The sequence below is a fragment of the Macrotis lagotis genome, chromosome X (genome assembly GCF_037893015.1).
Source record: "Macrotis lagotis isolate mMagLag1 chromosome X, bilby.v1.9.chrom.fasta, whole genome shotgun sequence".
In the NCBI taxonomy this organism is placed as follows: Eukaryota; Metazoa; Chordata; class Mammalia; order Peramelemorphia; family Peramelidae; genus Macrotis; species Macrotis lagotis.
Genome location: NC_133666.1, coordinates 38596291 through 38616122, shown reverse-complemented (window position 1 = coordinate 38616122; position 19832 = coordinate 38596291).

Here is a 19832-nt window from a genome sequence, read left to right as displayed (position 1 = left end):
AATTATTTGAACAAAGAAGTAAAGAAAGAATGCTACAAAATTCCTTTTTTGACACAAATATTTCTTTGATACCTAAACTTGGGAAAGCAAGAACAGAAAAAGAAAACTATAGACTAACCTTCCTAATGAATATTGATGTAAAATTCTTAAATAGCATGCTAACAAGAAGGCTATAGCAATATGTTAACAAAGATCATGCACTATGACTAGGTAGGATTTATTCCAGGAATAAATTCAATATTAGGAAAATTATAAGTATAATTTACCACATCAATATCAAAACAATATAAATCATATGATTTCATCATTAGATGTAGAAAAAATTATTTGAAACGATGTAATGCCAATTTCTAGAAAGCATAAAAATCCAAGGAACTTTTCTTAAAATGATAAATTTAATCTATCCAAAATCCAGAACAAGCATTATGTGTAATGGGGACAAACTAGAAACTACCCTAGTAAGATGAGGAGTGAAGCAGGGCTGTCTATTATAATAATAATTATTATTATTTAATATTGTACTACCAATACTATCCGTAGCAAAAAGGCAAGAACAACGTAAAAGGAAGAATAATAATAGACAACAGGAAAGTAAAACTATCTGTAGAGGATAAGATGGTAAATTTAGAGAAGCTGAGAGAATTTTAAAAACTGATTGAAAAAACAACTTTAATAAAGTCTCAGGACATAAAGTTTTTTGTTGTTATTCAGTCATTACAATCATGACTCTTTATGACTCCATTTGGGATATTCTTGGTAAAGATACTGGAGTGGTTGGATATTTCCTTCTACTACTCATTTCACAGATAAGAAAAGTGAGCCACGTAGGGTTTAGTGACTTGCCCAAAGTCATACAACTAGTAAATGTGTCAGGTCAGTTTTGAATTCAGGAAGATGAGCCTTCCTGAATTCAGGCCTGGCACTGTATCCACTATGGTTCCACCTAGTTGCCCCTAGAATAATAAATCCACCCAAGTCATCCACATCTCTACACACACATGCACATGCACACACCACACACACACACACACACACACACACACACACACACACACACATACACACACCACTGCCAACAAATTCCATCCAAAAGAGTTAGAAAGAAAAGTTCCATCTCACATAGCTGAAGATAGTATAAGATAAATGGAATTCTGCTTGCTGAGACCCACACAAGAACTATATGAACACAATTACAAAGCACCTTTCACAAAAATAAAGCCAACTTCAGATAGAGAAATAGTAATTGTTCCTGGGTAGATTTAGTCAATATAATAAAAATGAGGGGTGGCTAGGTGGCTCAGTGGATAAAGCACAGGCCCCCTGGAGTCAGGAGTACGTGGGTTCAAATCCAGTCTCGGACACTTAATAATTACCTAGCTGTGTGGCCTTGGGCAAGTCACTTAACCCCATTTGCCTTGCAAAATCCTAAAAAAAAATATAATAAAAATGAAATCACTTCATGAATTAATTTACTTATTTAATGTCCTTCTAAACCACCAAAGAATTATTTTATAGAACTAGAAAAAAATGTTTTAGAAATTTCCTAGAAGACAATAGGTTAAAAATATCAAAGGAATCAATGAAAAAAAGGGAAAGAAGATAGCTTAGCAGTACCAAATCTTAAACTGTATTTCAAAGATCTAATATTCAAAACAATCTGGTCCTGGATAAAACAAAGTGGTTGATTAGTATGGATAGTGGTTGATTGGAATAGATTAGGTATACAATATGCAAAAATAAATGACCAAATTAAACAACAGATGAATGCTTTTGGGGCAAGAACTCCCTATTCAAAAAGCACTCCTGGGAAAACTGGAAAGTAGTCTGGCAGAAACTAGACAGTGCCCAATATTTCACATAATTTACTAAGATAAGGTCAAAACAAGTAAATGGGGGGAGGGGATAGAGTACCAGCCTGGAGTCAGGAGGACCTGAGTTCAGATGTGACTTTAGACACTCGGTAATTTCCTAGCTGTGTAACTTGGGTAAAGTCACTTGATCCCATTGCATTGAAAAAGATAAAACAAAAACAAAAAACCCTCGGTTAATGGTTCAGAAATAAAAAAATGATAAATGTCACAATCAAATTAGGAGACCACATAGAAAGATTTATAGAAATGGGAGCCTTTATGACCAATAAAAGATAGAGAGGATCATAAAATGAATAATTTTGATTACCTGAAATTAAAACATTTCGCACAATCCAAAATTAGAAAGAAAACAGTAAACTGGAAAAAAATTAAAAGTTTCCCTGATAAAAATATAATTTCTCAAATATATAATAAAAAAGTTATAGGGGCGGCTAGGTGGCATAGTGGATAAAGTACCGGCCTTGGATTCAGGAGTACCTGGGTTCAAATCTGGTCTCAGACACGTAATAATTACCTAGCTGTGTGGTCTTGGGCAAGCCACTTAACCCTATTTGCCTTGCAAAAACCTAAAAAAAAATTTCTGGAAGCAGCTAGGTGGTGCAGTGAATAGAGCACCAGCCCTGGAGTCAGGAAACTTGAGTTCAAATTCAACCTCAGTCACTTAATAATTACTTAGTTTTGTGACCTTGGGTAAGTCACTTAATCATATTGCCTTGCCAAAAAACCCCAAACTAATACACATGTGTATATATGTATGTATGTATACATATAATAAGAAATTTATTAACATAAAAGCCATTCCTCAATTGTTTTAGTGTTCAAAGGATATGAAGACACACTTTTCAGACAGATAACTCAAAGCTATCATTAGTTATATAAAACAGTGCTTTCAGTCACTGTTGATTAGACAGATGCAAATTAAAATAATTCTCAGATATTACCTCATTCCCATCAGTTTGACAGAAAAGGAAAATGACAAATTCTGAAGTGAATATGGAAAAATAGATACACTAATGCTTTGTTGGTAGAGTTGTGAATTAGTTTAATCATTATAAAGGACAATTTTGGAAGAACCATTTGACTGTGACTAGGTCTTTCCCTCAAAGTTATCAAAGTAAAAAAGGATAAAGACCCTTGTGTATAAAAATATTTATAGTAGCTCTTTTTGTGGTAGCAAACTATTGATGTTTGTCCTTTGTTCTTGAAGAAAACCATGACATTACTGAGGTTATGCCATGATAAGAACATGAATTGGATTTAAGTAAGGCAATGCTATACTAAGGCACCAGCCTCATTTTCTCCTTCAGAGCCATCTGGGTCTGGTAGCCAGATATGAATCAGGATGACTGGAGATGGCCCTGGATCCGAGGCACTCGGGGTGAAATGACTTGCTCAAGGTCACACAGCTAGTAAATGTCAAGTGTTTGAGGCAGGATTTGAACTCTCATCATCCTGACTTCAAGACCAGTGCTCTGTTCACTGTGCCACCCAGCTGCCTTTTGTCAAGAACTATAACCATTCAAATAGAACCTTGCTATTGATTATAATGAAAAGACCTGTTTTTCCCCAGACTGTGCCACAAACTATTAGGAACTAAATGGCTACCCTTCAATTGGGAAATTGCATAACAAATTGGGGTATAGGATTGTGGAGGAATACTATTGCTCTGTAAGAAGTGATAAGCAAGATAGTTTTAGAAAACTTGAGAATACTTAAAGTGACGCAAGTTGAAATAGAACTGAGAAAATATTGTACGTAGCTATAACAATATTGTAATGATAATTAATTGTGAAAGACTTAGCTGACCAATTCACTTATCCAAAACAGTTCTGAAGGATTTGTTATAAGAAAATGCTATTTACCATCAGAGAGACAACTGATGAACCCTCAGTATAGACTGAAGCATATTTTTTCACTTTTTTCTTGCTAGTTTTTATAATACGGCAAATATAGAAATACATTTTGCATGATTTCACAAGTGTACTAGGTATCATATTACTTTCCTTCTTAATAGTTGGGGCATAGGCTAAAGGGAGGGAGATAATTTGGAAGTAAAAATTTTAAAAATAATATAAAAAATAAAATAATCCTGCATCAAAAAACAACAGCAACAACAAAGAGGAGATAGCTTAAGAATATGGCCAATCTACCAGGACATGAATATGACAGAAATAAATCTGATCGCCTTGAAATAAATAGTAATACTTTTTATGATAAAACAGATTTTCCTAATTATAATTAGTGAGTAACAAAGCATAATATGAAGTAGATTATGTATCCCAAAAGTCTTCGTGCTATTTAAAGCTTCAAACTTTAATAGTTTTAGTAGTTTCAAACTGCCCTAAAACAATGGGATTATGCCTGGGGAGTGCTTGGGAGCCAGCTCAATGTAGCTTATTTGAGCCAATTGTTAAATTTTCATTGTTAGTGTTTCTTTGTTGGAACTTGACAAATGCTACAAATCAGGATTTGATTTATTGTCAGATTGAATGTCCAGATTTAAGTAGTGATGGAGAAAATCTGCATAATGCATATTAAACTTACAAGTGTAAGCATATTCCCTCCCTCACTCCCCCATAAGAGAGTTTACATTTACCAATGCCCTCCTGGTCCCTATATATTATCCCTAAATGTCTACTTCATGTACTACATCTAAAAATATGGGTGGTTGTCGTTGTTTAGTAGTTTTCAATTGTGTCCAACTTTTTGTAATCCAATTTAGGGTTTTCTTGGAAGAGATGCTGGAGTATTTGCCAATTCCCACTCCAACTCATTTCACAGATAAGGAACAGAAGCAAATGGGGTTAAGTGCCTTGCCCAAGGTCACACAGCTATTAAATATCTGGAGCCAGATTTTAGCTTAGGTAGATGAGTCTTCTTGACTCCTGGTCTGGCACTTTATCTACTGTGCCACCTAGCTGCCACCCCCCTCCCCACATCACAAAATAAGTGTAGCTATGTTGGAATAGCAATTCTCAAGAGCATTCTACGTAGAATCCTGAATGCTTATATGAATATCACCATTTTTCTTCTTCCCCTTGCCATCACAGGGTTGGTTTCTGAGCATTTAGCATAATTCAGATGGTATGATTTGCTTTATTTACAAAAAAGTCCTATAAGTGTTACCAAAAGATCATGCTGAATTTTTAAAAATATCTTTAAAAATGCATTGTGCCATACTGGATAGAGAATCAAACAAAGGGCCTAGGATCAAGGCTTCATTTGAACCCAAGGGCATGCCACTTGACTGCTTATACCGCCCCCCAAGGAAAATGCTTCTTTTGTTGGAGAGAGTTTTCACAATAAAAATTTGCTATACCTGTGATATCTTGCATATGGGATAAAATTCAAAGCAAAAAAAAAAACCCTACCATTTTCTATAGAAATTTAAACTAGTGTCACAGAATTAATCAAAACACTGTATGTTTTGGCTGCATCAACAGTTATGAATCATCTAAATAGTAAATAACAAGTATGTTTATTGAATGTTTGCATAAGCAATTAAAAGATATCCAGAAATAGCGAACATAGGTCAATTAGTTTAAAAATTTTAATGCATAAAAATTTAAAATGCTTATGATTTTAAATATATTGAATCTCTTCTAAAAATATCTTGGAAAAATATGATAGCATCATGGTTTCTGAGCACTTAATCATTGAAATATCATTAGGAATTTATTCTAAAGTCTAAACCAGAATATTACTTGTGAATGTCATATGAATAAATTGCTAGATTCATTCTCCTACATATGTATATGTATATATGTATATATGCATATATGTATTAGAATGCACCTACATACATATATGTTCACCCATACATATATATTTTTTGCCTTTACTTTCTAAAGAGGTACTTAGAATCCTGTTTTCATAATGTGGCTCTGCAGCTGACTAGAAAGATCACATCAAAATATTTCTGAAATATGAAGAAATAATACATGATTTACTATGTAACATTTCCTCAATTTAACTTTTTTAATTTTTAAGGAATTCTATCCAAATAATATATGAACTTTGGATAATTGCAGTATGGTAGGACCTAGAAGAACCTAGATTCCTCTACCAAAACACCCCCCCCCATAAAGTCATAAAAATGTATTAAAGGCAAGTGGCTAGGTGACGCAGTGGATAGAGCGCTGTCCCTGGAGTCAGGAGTACCTGAGTTCAAATCTGGTCTCAGACACTTAATAATTACCTAGTTGTGTGGCCTTGGGCAAGTCACTTAAGCCCACTGCCTTACCAAAAAAAATGTATTAATGGTTTCAGAGTGAAGACAATAAAAGAGAATGAGGTATAAATTGTTCCATCCAATCCAGGATTGCCTAAGAAACTAGCCAGAATCCTGCACAAGCTTGGGTAGATAGAAGGTGAAGTGTCAGGAAGTCCTACAGCATTCATTTTGAATCATCAAGGTTTCAAACTGTGGCAGGAGAAAGGATTATAATTTCAGCAAGCCCATAGCAACAGAAAAGTGCTAGCCTCAATGGGTAACACAACTTGATGAGGAATTATATGCTCTAAACAAATATCCAGGGTAACCTGGTCTAAACTTGCATTCAGGGCACCCAGGTCTGAAATACCATCTTAAAACAGGGTCAAACAGTTTCCATAATAAGGAGTGTCTATTCTTTCCACCCCAGTTCATGATCATGCAGTGTCTGTATTGTTATCCTGGAGTAAAGGAAGGGAAATAAAGCTCCATATCTGAGTAAACAGAAGACAACAGCATTTGCAATGAAGAAAAATCTTTGATTGAGATAAGCTAGAAAGATAAACTTAGGATCCAAGTAGAGTCTCAGAGAAAAATGTTCTGGCCTCAGTGACCACAAGAATAATTTGAAAAAAGGAAGTGAGGTACAAAATAGAAAAGATAAGGGAAAAAGAACTACTAGGAGAAATCGTTTTTAGAACAAATGGTTTCAAAACATCACCCCAAAACTAAATGTTTTTTAAATTAGAATATTTCAAAGACAAAACAATGATTTAATGGAAGACCAAGATATATTAAAACATTGCCAAATCATGGAAAATTCAGAAGAAAATTTGATAGATATAACATAACAATAATTGATATAAAGTAGGTTAGGGAGAGATACTCTAAGAATTAATAGGCTATGTGGGGTTCATAACACCACAAAAATCTGTATACTATATTTCATGCGATTTTCAATGCAAATTGCCCAGAACTCTTAGAAACAGGGCCAAGTGGGAAAAAGTACCATTCAGCTATAAAAAGAAACCCCAAAATGAATAATAGTCTTATGATCACTGTAGTCAAAATCTAGAGCTTCCAGATCAAGGAAAAATACTTTTGGCTGCCTAAAAGAGAGAACTGAAATACTTTGAGTCCTACTATGTATCATACAAGGTTTAGCAACTGCTCCTATAAAAAGAGAAGTTGAAAAAGGCAAAAGATAAAGGTCTACTATAAGTAAGAATGGCCTATCTTGTAAAACTGAGTATTATCCTATAGGGGAAGAGTAGACTTGTAATGAAATAGAAAATTTCCAAGAATCCTGATTGAATAGACCAGAAATGAATTGATACTTTTAAAAGAAATTCTTAGAGATAAAAGAAATATAGAAACCTACACAAATAGCATTAGTTTGAAGGGAGACTATGTAGAAATCTTTTGTTTTCAGGGAAAAAGCAAGAAATGTCATCTGTAAACCTTAACACTTTAAGGATCATAGAAAAAGTTAAATAAAATAGGGGGAATGACTTGATAGTGGTTTTATTCTATTTTACTTGCCTAAGGAAATGAAATAGATAGGGAATTGTATTGAGGTAGAAAGGAAGATAAATGGAAAGAATTCATAATTTCATATAAAGGAATGTATAATCTGAAGATTATGTGACAGTGATGTTGTGGGGGAAGTAGATATCCCATGAATTTTACTTTCCTCTGAAACAAAAGAAGTGTGAATACACTCATACAAACACACAAAGAGTCTGAAGTCTTGGAGAGAAGATGGGGATTTTTAAGAGAGAGGACAGGCTAGGTAAAAGATTAATCAAAAGCAAAACAAACTCAACTTTAGAGGGTAATTTTGAAGGGAGAATGAAAAGATTCAAAAACTAAAAACTTATGATGGAGGACAGAGCAAGGGAAAGAGAAGTAGGGCAACAAAGTGGAAACTGATTATTATTTGTAGATCACAAATCTTATTCAAGCTTCTTTTTCACCTTCCTCTTCTTTATAAAGAACAGGGAAGGTAGGTACAAAGGAAGGGAAAAAGTTGAAGAAGATAAGATAGAGGAAAAGAGTTATAAATGCTAATTATGAATGTGAATGGCATGAACTCACCCATAAAAGATAGAATCCATCAGAAAGCATAAATCCAATAAAATATTTTCATAAGAAATGCATCATCAGTTTCATATGTAATTCTTGTTTTCTCTTATTCCATCTACATAGAAATACTCATTTTATTTAATCTTGTGTCCTCAATAAAAACATTTAAAAATAAGAATAAAAGGTGCATGCAGAAAGATTGACTTTGTAAGTAAAGGGACCACCCTCTCAGCAAAATTGGAATGAAAGAGAAAACACTTAGAGATTATGCCAGAGAGAAGTGAGATATGGAATTGAAATTTAGAAAAGGAAGTAGTGAGTTAAAAGAATCATTATACCTTCATTAATAACAAGTAAAAAACCAAGGGGCAGCTAGGTGACACCATCGATAGAGCACCAGACTAGGAGTCAGGACAACCTGAATTCAAATGTGACCTGAGAGATTAGCTATGTGACCCTCTGTAAGTCACTTACCTCTGTTGGCCTCAGTTTCCTCATTTGTAAAATGAGCTGGAAAAATAAAGAACTGATAGAGTCTGAATGGAGATTAAAGCACACTTTTTCTTAATTTTTCTTATTTTTATCTGTTTTCTTTCACAACATAACTAAAATATAAATATGTTTTACATGACTACACACATATAACGTATATCAAATTGCCTGCCTTTTCAATGAGGGCAAGAAGTGGAGGGTAGAAGAGAGAAACTTTGAACCCCCCAAATTTTAAAAATAAATATTATAAAATATTTTACATGTAATTGGGGAAAATAAAATATTAAATGAAAAATTAGCTGAAGAAGAAAATGGCAAACCATTCTTTATCTTTGCCAAGAAAACCCCAAATGGGGTCATTTAAAGTTAGTCACAATAGAAAGAAATGACTAAACAATAGCAGCAATGCCGTAAAGTTTCATTTGCTTGTTTCAGTTTGGTTCTTAGACATTGGTAGATGACAGAAATATTATAGATCTAGTTTACTTAGATTTTAAGGATTTCTCATTTTAATGATTTCTCATTGTATCCTTGTAGAGAAAGCAGAGAGAGATTGACTGAATCATAATTTTAGGTGGATTTAGAGCTGACTGAATAGCCAGTCCTGAAGAATTACTGTATGTGTGTGTGTGTGTGTGTGTGTGTGTGTGTGTGTGTCTGTATTTTAACTTGCAAGGAGGTATCTAGATAAATGCCTCTGGGTCCTGTCCTTGGGCCTTATTGTTTCATTTCTTTTTTCATTATTGATGAGGATAAAGGGATATATGATATGATTATTGTACTGATAACACAAAACTAGGAGGGTTACAAACGTATTATATGATAGAATCAAGATCCAAAATAAACTGGACAAATTAAAAAAATGGGATGAACGTTAATAAAGTTCATCATCATAGTAAGATGAAATTTAAAAAGGCATAAATGTATTCTTAGAATTATACTGAAAAATTCAACTTAATATATGGCTGGACAATAATTTTCCCAAAAGATCTGTGGGTTTCAGTGGACTCGAGTTCAGTCTGAGTCAAGAGTAGAGTATAGCTCCCAATAAAGAAAATGCAATCTTTAGTTATGTTAAGAGACATAATATTTAGAATTAGGCACATATGTTAAAGAGGTTATAGTTTTATTTAGATTCTGCCTTGGTCAGACCACCTCTTCAGTATTGGGTCCAGATCTGGGTATCATAGTTCTTGCGGGATATCAATAAGCTAGAGAACACCCAGAAGAGGGCAAAAGATGGCAAGTTGTCTTTGAAGTCACCCTCTGAGGATCTTGAAATCCTTTACTGTCTTTTAGACCCAATTCAGGGATCATTTTCTTACATAAAGTCTTTCTGGAATCCTGTTTTCCATTCCCAAACAGCTAATGCCCTCCCTCCCTATGTACCTTGTATTTCTTTTACTTTGATATTGTATAGACTTAGATGTCTCTCATGGTTGAATGTAAACTCCTTGGAGGAAAAGAATATTTAGTTTTTGTCCATGTATACCCTGAACCTAATGTTGAAAACTCCGGCACACAAAAGGCTCTGGATAGATGTTGATTGATCAGTTGAAAGAACTATAGATGTTTTCCTGCAGAAGAGAAGACTTAGAATGAAAACTATCTTCTGGTAATGGAAATGTCCTCTCATGGAGAAGGCATTAGAGTTTCTCTGCTCTCTGTGTACATTTATTCCCTTAATCCTTTCCTTGATCCCTTTTTCCCTCTTTCACTCAGGTAGTAATTCTTGTGATTCAGAGATTGAATTTCACAACTCGATGCATATTTGCTTTGGTCTTTTCAGAAAAATTGACCTCTAAGCAAGAAATTGACTAGAACTTTTGTATCATCCCAATCTATGGTTCCCAAGTAACTGTCAACCCCTTGAGAGTCCTGACTGACAGAGCAAGGGAGGAAGTCACTGCAATTTCTTTTACAAGGTCATCATCCTCATATGCATATGGGCATGGATGATTTCTGACATTTACCAGAAATAGACTTTGTCCCAGATTTAGCTTTTAAAAAAAGAGAGTGAATAATATCTTTGAAAGCCCGACGAATCGAACTTCTGTAGTGGCAGAAAAATCAATATCCTGAGACAATATCAGTAATAATAGCATCAAACATTTAGATGCTGCTTTACAGTTTTCTTTGTGGTTTTAGAAATCATCTTTGATTAGAGGTAGCTATGTAGTGCAGTGGGTAGAATGATGGATCTGAAATCAAGAAGATGAGTTATAAAATGACTTCAGATACTTACTAGCTGAGTGACCCTGGATAAACCACTTATCCTCTGTCTGCCTCAGTTTCCTTATCTGTAAAATGGGAGTAATTAAAAGCCCCTATCTCCCAGGATTGTACTGAGATATTATTTATGAAGTATTTGAAAACTTTATAAATGCTCATCATTATTCTTGTTCTTGCTTTTATTGTATTATGATTATTCCTTCTCTCTTCTTTAACTTGAAATCTCAAAACACCAGAGCAGACATTGTTTTCTCCATTCTACAGGTGAGAAAACTGAGGCTCAGGGAGTCATTATGACAAGGTTGCATTTCCTTTGCTAGTCAGTGGTAGATTTTAGAATCAAAAGTAGGGTTGTCGGACTGCTAATTCTTTGCTTTTTCCACAAGGTAAAGATGAGACCAGAAAGGTTTACTTCTCTTTATTATCACTCTGTCTGATTTTCTCTCTCAGGAAGCAAAGGAAATATATTTGAAGTCCCAGCTTCTTTTAGGTAAGATGACAATTGAAGAAACATTTACCAAACACCGCTAGGGTAGAGCATATGGGTATATGTATATTTACGTTTCTGTGATGTGTGGGTACATATATATATATATATATATATATATATATATATATTATAATATTATATATGTGTGTGTGTGTGTGTGTGTGTGTGTGTGTGTGTGTGTGTGTGTGTATATATATATATATATATATATATATATATATATGTATATATGCATACAAGTGTTTAAGCACCTTGGCATAATGTGTAAAATCCTATCTGTCAAGTCAGGGAAGCCTGGGTTAAAATTCTGTCTCTGAAATTGACTGGATACTTACCATATGATGCTGGCTGAAAAATTTAACCTTTCTGTCTTTTGAGCAACTCTCTAGGACAATTCTTAAGCCTTTGTTGTTTCATGGAACCCACTGGCAGTCCATTAAAGCCTCTGTATAACCCTTCTCAGTGTAATCCCTTTTAAATGCATAAAATAAAATGCATAAGTATTAAAAAGGAAAGCAATTATATTGAAATAATTATAAACAATTAAAAAAAAAATTTCATGAATCTTGGATTAAGAAAACCCTGGTCTAGAACATCTACCGAGTTGTAAGTTGCAATTATCATTAAATGACTGCAATTCATTCATGTTTCAATATTTATTCCAATTTTTGTTATATCTTTGTGCCTGAACCTCTAGTTATCTATACACATAGATGTTTTCCCAATATTTATTTTCAGTCCTAAATGTGCAAATCATTGTACATTTGAAAAATATATTTTTGATAATTACTTTTCAAATTTGGTTGCATACAAACAAAGACAATTGCACTGCTTTCTTCCTAGATGTTCACCATATGGAGCCCCATTAAACAATGCATACATTTCCAAGTCATTTTATATTCAAAATATCAATTCAGAAACTCAACCAGATCAGCTTTTGTGTAAGTGACATTTTCCTCCTTTGTGAAAAGAAAATCTTTGAATTTGGTTACCCAGTGTGGTCCACCCTGTGACTTCACGATTTTGCTATGACAACAGAGCAACATATAGAAAGCTGCTATAAAATGCTCTGTCACTGTTTGCTAGTATATTTGTGTCTCAACAGTACCCTAAAGATTGAGTGGATGACTTGCCTTTGAAGTGGAGAGGAAAGTGAAAGAGTTGAGACAGAACAGAAAATTAGACCTTTATCTCAAACAGCATGTCTTTTTACCTCACTAGCAAGAACAGAGTGAAAATTCTAAGAATAAATTGGAATTAACTGATTTTTTTACCTACTCCCTTCCCCACGCCATTTTGTGTGGGTTGCCTCATTTCTTTGCAAGGCCGCCATGTTCTAGAAGCTATATTCATGTGCTCCTTGAAATGTTATTTCTTTGAAATCCCAAGGGTTCTCCCATGCACTATTATTTGGGTATTTTAAATTATAAGGAAAATCACATAGTATATATGTATAGCTAAGGGATTTTATGTAACAGTGCTTTAAGAATTAATACAATGCTGCTTTTCATTGGACTTTTGTGATTTTAAGAAACCAGGATTTAGTCATAGAGGGAAAAATGATATTTTATCTGCTTGTATCTCTTTATAGCTTATATTTATTTATGGCCTCTGGTGACTACTCTCCTGATGCATTTACAATAGGACACTAGAATCATAGATTTAACTGGAAGGACATTTAACTCAAATCTTTCATTTGACAAATGAAGAAACTGAGATTCCATATAAGTAAAATGACTTATCCAAGGTCATACAAGTTTTACATCTCAGAGTCAGAATTTCTCAATTTCAATATGTTTTTATTCTTATATCATTCCTGAAAATAAGGCTGGATTGGTCTAAACTTAGGATTTCACATAGAAGGCCAGTGTGTTTAAAATGCTAAGAATAAGTTGAATTCACTTTTTTTTTAAATAAGATTCCTTCTCAGTCCATTCTGTATAGACTGATTTCACTGAAAGACCACCATGTTTTATTAGCCAGATTTATATGCTCATCCCTATATTTGTGCAAAATGGGCTACAATTTGTGGACTTGAACAAGTGTGGTGACTTTCCCAAGGTCACATGCCTAGTGAGGGGTTAGAGGCACAACTCAATCTCAGTACTTCTTTTTGTTCAGACTGGCTCTCTATACCATAGTGGCTCTTGGCACAGGTGTTATGACCCCATTTTTGTGAGATGGGGAAAATAAGTTTCAGTGTGTTTAATGCCTTATTTAAAGTCACAAAACTAACAAGTGGATGAAACTAGGAATTGAACTCAGGTCTTCTAACTTCCAGGTACTTGGCTTTCTCACTACTTCACATTACCTCCTCTGGGAATTCTGCCTTTTTTGTTTCTGTTAGAATTTGACAATTTAGGGGGTAATTAAGTGGTGCAGTAGATAGAGTACTGGTCTTGGAGTCAGGAGGATTTGAGTTCAAATTTGACCTCAGACACTTAATAATTACTTAGTTGTGTGACCTTGGGCAAGTCACTTAACCCTATTGCCTTGCAAAAAAAGGAACTTGGCAATTTGATTTTTTCCTTACATATGCATGTATGCATATAGATAGTTAGATATCTATGCATATACATGTGTATATATATATTATATATATTTATGTATATATGCACATATATACACATAAGCTTTACCTTTTTCAATTTCTCTTCCTTTCTGAAAAGAACAGTAATGAATAGAATCAGATTTTTTAGTTCTTCAGTAAATTTAATAGGTGAGTATAGGCTGTGTGCTCTGACTTAACTCCATCATTCAGGATAAACCAGTAATCTTGTGATTTTTGAAATGTGAAATGACTTATTAAAGTTTGATCAGATCAGCTACATTGCAAAGAGAAATCTCTCTTTATTCTTTTTTCCTAAACTTTAAACAGGATTGTGAAATAAAGTGAATCAATAGTCTTCCCTGACGTGCTTTTATGAATGAGGCAGCAAGATAGCCTTTTTTTCCCTTCTTTATTTTCCAAGGCAAATAAGTATTCATGGCATCACAGATGGGGGCTTATTGATGGCAAAATATCTCTTAATGAATCAGCAAATCTCTTTACAATATAGATCTTCCTCTATGAAAGATGTCCATTTCCTTTATGGAGAAAAAAAAAGATATTTTGTAGAGAATATCGACTATTTTTATAAAGTACTGAGAGTACAAAGTACAATAATGACAACTTATCCTTAAGTTTTTTTGCTTCTTTGCTTTGACATGCATGTTATTTTTTGCATGTTAACCCTCCATATGCCTTCTGACAGAATATTTATTCCAAAAAAACCATTTTTTCTTAGATGCCATCAACATTTTACTTCACTCCTTCTCTAAGCCCTCCCTTTGGGTCTGTGCCAGTAGTACTGAAGTTCCTTTCTTCCTAACAAACTACAAGGACCTTGAGAAAATGTCCCAGTTATGAATTTTGTATCTCTCAACCCATGACCAGCCTAGGCAATTTGTGGGAGATGTATCACCAGAAGGTTGTTCATTTAGTAGAGGATTGTTTGTACCATAGCAGCAGCTCCAAGGCATGGAAAACTTGGGGACTGACTTCATTGATGGAGAGAGCAGTCATCCAAATGACATTAAAAAAAAACCTTGAACTTATAGTGGTAGTAGATATTTCTAACTTATCTGCTAAAAAACTGTGACCTAATCTATTATTTCTGCTGATAGAATTTCATGTTTAGAAAGAATCAGAGAAAACATATCATCCTACCTACTTATTTTACAGATGAGGAAACTCAGGACCTAAGAGGAAGAGTGATTTCTCTAAAGTCAAAATTAAAAACTGTCCTTTTTTTCCTTTCTTTCTTTTTTTGGCAAGGCAATGGGGCTAAGTGACTTTGCCGAAGTCACACAGCTAGATGATTATTAAGTGTGTGAGGCTGGATTTGAACTCAGGTCCTCCTGACTCCAGGGCTGGGGCTCTATCCACTGGGTCACCTAGCTGTCGCTAAAGCTGTTTATTCTTCTTTTTTATTAAAGATTTCCTTTGAGTTTTACAATTTTTCTTCCAATCTTACTTCCTTCCCCTCACCCCACCCCCCACAGAAAGTAATCTGTCAGTCTTTATTTTGTTTCCATGTTGTACATTGATCCAAATTGAGTGTGATGGGAGAGAAATCATATCCTTAAGGAAGAAACAAAAAAGTATAAGAGATAACAAGATCAGACAATAAGATATCTGTTTTTTTCCCCTAAATTAAAGGGAATAGTCCTTGAACTTTGTTCAAACTCCATGGCTCTTTATCTGGATACAGATGGTATTCTCCATGGCAGACAGCCCAAAATTGTCCCTTGTTGTTGCACTGGCGTAACAAGCAAGTCCATCAAGGTTGAACATCACCCCCATGTTAGGGTGTAGTGTTTTTCTGGTTCTGCTCATCTCCCTCAGCATCAGTTCATGCAAATCCCGCCAGGCTTCCCTGAATTCCCATCCCTCCTGGTTTCTAATAGAACAATAGTGTTCCATGACATACATATACCACAGCTTGCTAAGCCATTCCCCAATTGAAGGACATTTACTTAATTTCCAATTCTTTACCACCACAAACAGGGCTGCTATGAATATTTTTGTACAAGTGATGTTTTTACCATTTTACATCATCTCTTCAGGGTATAGACCCAATAGTGGTATTGCTGGATCAAAGGGTATGCTCATTTTTGTTGCCCTTTAGGCATAGTTCCAAATTTCTCTCCAGAAAGGTTGGATAGGTTCACAGCTCCACCAACAGTGTAACAGTGTCCCAGATTTCCCACAACCCTTCCAACAATGATCCTCATCCTTTCTGGTCATATTGGCCAGTCTGAGAGATGTGAGGTGGTACCTCAGAGAAGCTTTAATTTGCATTTCTCTAATAATTAATGATTTAGAGCAATTTTTCAGATGGCTATGGATTGTAAAGCTGTTTATTCTTATTGGCAATATGGGGCCCTTTGCACTACATTAGGTTGCTAGTTCAGTGATAACTCATTGCTTAGTGATTAATATCCAAATTCCCTAGCCAGGTTTTCAGGAGTTTCTATAATTTGGGGCCAGTCTCTTCCTATCCTTCATTATCTATCTACATATAGATATCAGATAGATAGATAGATTAACAGATAGATAGATATCTCCTGTTTTCCTATTTTGTCCCTATTTGTACTTTAAACTCTAGACTCCATGTTCTCCTGTTAACGGCATTATTTTGTAATATTCTTTAAATATAATAATAAATGGTTTTGACATTAAGTAAAAACATTAAAAACAAAAGTGTTCTATAGGGTAAAAATGAATTGGGAAAATCTCATTCAAGAGGGGAAAACAGACTAGATTGACAACATTTTGATTCACAATTAAATCAGTATAGGTATTCCTTGCATAAGTGCAGATAGGAACTGAGTGGTAGTGCCAAAGAGCTAGATTGGGAGAAATTCACACTGGCTTTTAATCTTCATCTTTCCTACTATCTTGTAGCCTTCAACAAATCACTCATTTCTGGCTGGTCTTTATTTTTTCATCTGTAAAATGAGAAAGGTCAGACTTAATGATTTATAAGGTTCTTTCCGATCCTAAATCTAAGATCTTGTGATCCCTTTGCACTTTAGTAGACAATTTCAGAAGTTACTGTGGAAATACAAAAGAGAAGGAACCTCCTTACTGGATGATCATTCTTCATGTGTTGAGTCTTTTCCCATATAGCCTGTCTGGTCTTTGGACAACAAATAAAATTACTTCATCACCAGGTTTGTGATCAAAGCATTTCCTGTTTTGTAGGACTTGCCAGAACCTGTACTACAGTGGAACAGCCTTGCAGAATCTAGCCCAGGTCCATGCCACATTGAAAGAATTTAAAAAATAAGAATTTTATGGGGGGGTATATGTAAAGATGTTCAGTTTAATAAAGTTGCTTACTTGTATCCCTAACTTTTCTTAATGTTTTAACAATCTAATTCTTTTATCGTATCTTAAACTTAAAAAAAATTATTAGCATTTATTTTTTTCTTTTTGTTACATCTCCTCTTCCCATACACCATTGGAAGAAAAACTGCACTACAGTTTAAGTGTTTCCTTTTATATGCAACAACAGGATTTCTAACAACCATGAGACTGGGATTGCCATCCTTCACTAAGAAGACTCAACTTTTTTAACCCTGGGCTCAACCAGGTGTCACAGTCAGCTGAGGGAGAGCCTGGTCTCTACAGAATGGACCCACACTCCTTTTCTCATGGTTTCTGACTTTTTTGTGCCCTACTCAAGAGCTTTGAGAAAAAAAAATCAATTAAGGAAAATATAGATTTGGCTCCATTCTGGGATCTCCACAAAAAGAAGACAGATTCACAAAGTCCAATGTAAATCAGTTATATAGCAGTTATTTATTTCTATCACATAAAAGGAATAGTTAATATACAAAAGACTCTAAAATGCACATTGGCAAAGTCTTAAACCATGATACAGGAATCTCTAAGTGCTGTTATATTCTTAAAACATGAACTATTTATTGACAATATTGACAAGACTTTTCTCCTTTACTTTAGCATTGTATTAATACGATCTATGCATTCTGGCAAACCAAGCTATGGCTTGGGCTTGTCCTTCCGTGAATCATTATCTTCTTTTCCAAAAAGCATTATAGCATCTACCAAGAGTTAAGCTGTTGCTGACTGAGGGACCCAAGTACTTCAGGTTAATTGTCTTCATAAAAGTATCTCCCCAGCTGGAAACATCCATCTCAACATCGTTCGTCACTTATGCTCAGGGAAAGAAACACAAAGCAGAAAAGGCATCAAGTCCCCACTCAACCTCCCCTAGATGAGCATATACTCCAGCTGCTTTGTTTAGCCAACCACATCCCTCAGGGAGGATGAAAAGAAAAAGAGTTTAAGTTGTCTTCACATTTAAAGTTTGTTAGAATGACTGGTCCCTCCTGGCTCATTGACCAGTTCTCTTCTCCACAGACATTCAAATACTACCATTCTTAAATATCCCTCAAAGTTAGGATTAGAAATTTAGAAAACTCAGTGTACACATGGAGCAAATGCTTTTAGAAATTGAACAATTCTTAGAATTTAAAGGCACTAATGCAGCAATTAACAGTGCACAATAGAATGTGAACCCATGATAGGTGCCAGAGTAATGAAATTTGACAGCATGTAGAAAGTTGAAAACTCATTAGCAAGCCATGATCTGCATCTTTAAAAATTGATTAGCATTTTTGTATTATGTAAGAGATTACTTAGCATTTCAGGGCTGGAGCAGCAGTTGTGTGGCATTTAAATCTATTCTGAATTAAAAGTGATCAGTTTAAAAAAATTATAGAAAATTCTTATGCAAATGAAATGCAATCAAGCCATGCTTCAGTCTCATTATGCATGATTGATATGGACTGTAACTTGCTTACTAATTCAAGGAGCTGAGGAATTCCAATTATCTTCTTGTTTACGCAGTGCTGTAATGCACTGCTAGATGATATTAAATTGATTACAATAAATGTTATAAACCAACAAGATGGGTCCTTCCACTACTTGGCATTTCTTTCCCCCAAATTACTAGAATTTCTTACTGTATTGAAAACTTTTCATTCTTCCTGAGAATATGACATACTTTTTAGGACATTCCAATTCCACTTGAGAAGATAAAAACATTGGGTATATAAGAACCCACTCTGTGATGCTTTGAGCAGGAAATTGAGTTTCTGGGTATATATATGAATGTATACATACATGTGTGTATGAGCTCACGTGTGTATGTATGTGTGTTGAACCTTCTCCCAATATGTTTGGCTCCTCAACATTGTTCTCCAGTGAGTTTACTCCTCTGTGTGAGAGCACTTTGTCATTTTTTGATTTTTTTTGGACAGGCAGTGGGATTAAGTGACTTGCCTAAGGCCACACAGCTAGGTAATCATTACGTGTCTGAGGCCAGATTTGAACTCAGGTCCTCCTGACTCCAGGGCCGGTGCTTTATCCACTGTGCCTCCTAACTGCCCCCACTTAGTCATTTTGGCAGCCCATACACCAATCTGGTTTTTCTGAGCCTACTTTGTACCAGGGCATGTCTACTCTACACTTCTCCCTTCCCAACAACTTCTTCTTCTGGAATCTTTCATGTCTAGGACCTTCCTTGATAATTAGCTGATACTTTACAATTATGTGCTTTGCATATATTATCTCATTTGATTTCCCCCAAGTCACACTGCTAGGCATATGATATTATTTTTTCAATTGGTATTTTATTTTATTTTTCCAGTTACATGTTAGGAACGTTTTCCAACATTCATCCACCTGCAAATGCATATTTTTAAATTACATAATTTCCTTCCACCCCCTTCCCACCCTCCTCCCCTCAGTGGCAAATAGTCAGATGATATTGTACATATATACATTTATGTTTACCATGCTTACAAATTAGTCATTTTCGGTATGAGGAATTAGGATTAAGGGAAAAGAAAGAAAATCATGAGATCGGAAAGAAAT